Source organism: Pediculus humanus, genomic scaffold (assembly GCF_000006295.1).
Source record: "Pediculus humanus corporis 1103172108260 genomic scaffold, whole genome shotgun sequence".
Lineage (NCBI taxonomy): Eukaryota > Metazoa > Arthropoda > Insecta > Psocodea > Pediculidae > Pediculus > Pediculus humanus.
The window spans coordinates 301,760-304,044 of NW_002987829.1; positions in this window are offsets into that span (position 1 = coordinate 301,760).

A 2,285-nucleotide genomic window follows, 5' to 3' on the forward strand; every position below is an offset into this window, starting at 1 on the left:
TTTTTTTTTTTTTTTGTATATCAACAAAATTATTAACCGCAGCAAATTTTTTTTTTTTTTTTAATATTGTCGAGAGCAAATTTTTCGTTTTTTTTTCGGAAAATTTTAATAAAAAAAAAAAAAATTTTATTTTATTCGTCGAAAGATTTTTTTTTTTTTTTCACGTTTTATTAAAAAAAAAAATTTCTATAAAAATAAAAACGATGACGTAATAAAAATATACGTCACGTGGTTAAAAAAAAAATTATGTAATCGATGATTCAAAGTATAAGTTTCACTTTTTTTTTTTGCGTTTTAACGAAAAGGAAAAAAAAGGTAAAAACTACACCAACGAAAAAATTATTAGTTGCGTAGTTTTTTTTTTTTTTTTTGCGGTCACCCTTTCAAATATTGCCCCCCCCCAAGTCCGACCCGACCCGCCCCCTTCACGTCAACCCCCGTGAAAATTTTCGTACCGGATATTTAAATACGAAATATACTCGACGCGACACGGACTCATAAGGAGCTGGGAGGGGGGGGCGGTTAGGTAGAGACTCTCGCTCACACACACAACTCGACCGATATTTATCGATTTCTTTATAACCTTAATACTAAATAATAATTTATTTACGTAACGTGGCAGAAGAAGAATGCCAAAGTTTGGGTTTTGTTTGTAACGAAATTAACAAACGTTAGTACGGGTTTGATTTAAATTGTTTGTCGAGCAACAAACCTTTTTGTGTGTGTGCGTGGGTTGTACAAAAGGTTACTCGAAAAAAAAAAACAAACCTTTTTCTAAAATCACGATTCGTTATCTAAAAAGTAGTTTTAAATTAATTAAAACTTTGGTATAAAAAAAAGGGGTTTTTTTTTTGTGGAAAAGGAAGTCGGTAACTGTGGTGGGGACAGGAAGCCATTTTGAAAAAATGATGATGATGATGGTGAACTGACTGTTTGTCCTCCGCCATTGGTCCCACTCACGTTAACGAACATTTAGAAAAAATTTTTCCAGAAACGTTTTTTTTTTACGAGGAAAAGGACGATGTGACATATTGTCAAAAAGGAAAAGGCTCCCTAAAAAAAAAAAAAATGAAAATCATCATCATTGTTATCCGTATGAACGAATTTCCGGTTTTCAAAAAAAAAAAATTTGGAATAAACAAAAGGTTAGGTAGGGAAAAAAAGGTAACGGATTTTCATTTTCTTCATTCATTTCTTTATGAGTATTATTTGAATGAATGAATGAATGAATGAATGACTGACAATTCAATTTCTTTTCATTTTCGACTTGTTGCTTTTCCAGCGTGTTTCCTCTTTTTTTTTTTTTTTTTTTTTTTTGAATTTTTCCAGTTCTTTGAATTTTTATTTTTTCCTTTAATACGATTTACGTGGGCGCGTGTAAAATTTTTTTTTTTTTTTCCCTCAACCGGAAGGAGGAAATTTTTGTTTTTATTTCCGAGTAAAAACTGTGGAAAAAATTTACATGTTTATTATGATTATTATTATTATTATTGAGAATAAAGAAAAGGTGATTAATTTGAATTTTCCGATTTTTTTTCAACACGATTGATGAAAACAAAAAAAAAAAAAATTTTTTTTCTCGCGCCATTTTTGAGAAAATTCTCAAGGAAGAAAAAAAAATATCGTGTGAAATATGTCGTGGAAATAACCGAGAAAGAAAAATAAGAAAAGAATAACGAGAGAGAGAGAGAGAGAGAGAGAGAGAAAGAAAAAACTAATTTTCTCGTGAAATCTCGCGTGTCTTTGCGAATTTTAACAGTTTTTTTCTTTTTTTTTTGCAAATTTGGCACCACTCGCACGAAACGATTTTCCGGAATATGATATTATTAATATGAATGGATATCGTTTTAAAAAGTTAATGAAGATTTAAAAAAAAGAAAAAGGAAAATTTTACGAATCGTTGGAAAATCGGAAAAGGAAATGAAATGAAAATAAAAATTTTTTTTTCCCTCTATTGTGTAAAATTTTACGAAACGTAAAAAAAAAAAAAAAAAAAAAAAAAAAACTAGTAAAAAGTGAAAACGGTTTAAAAAAAAGAAAAGAAAGAAAGTAAATTCATTCATTTTGAGGTAAAAGGGTCACGGGGTCAACCATCTCGAAAACAACTGAAAATTTGCCCCTATGGCGTTAAGATGAAAGGAAAATTTTATCTACTTTTATTTCCCTTTTTCCTACCCTCTTTCTTTCTCTTTCCTTTTTTTTTTTTTTCTACCTTTTATTCATTCCATCTCTCTATCTTTCTCTCGCGCGCGCACGTTTGTTTTTCTTATCCTCTTTTTTTTTTT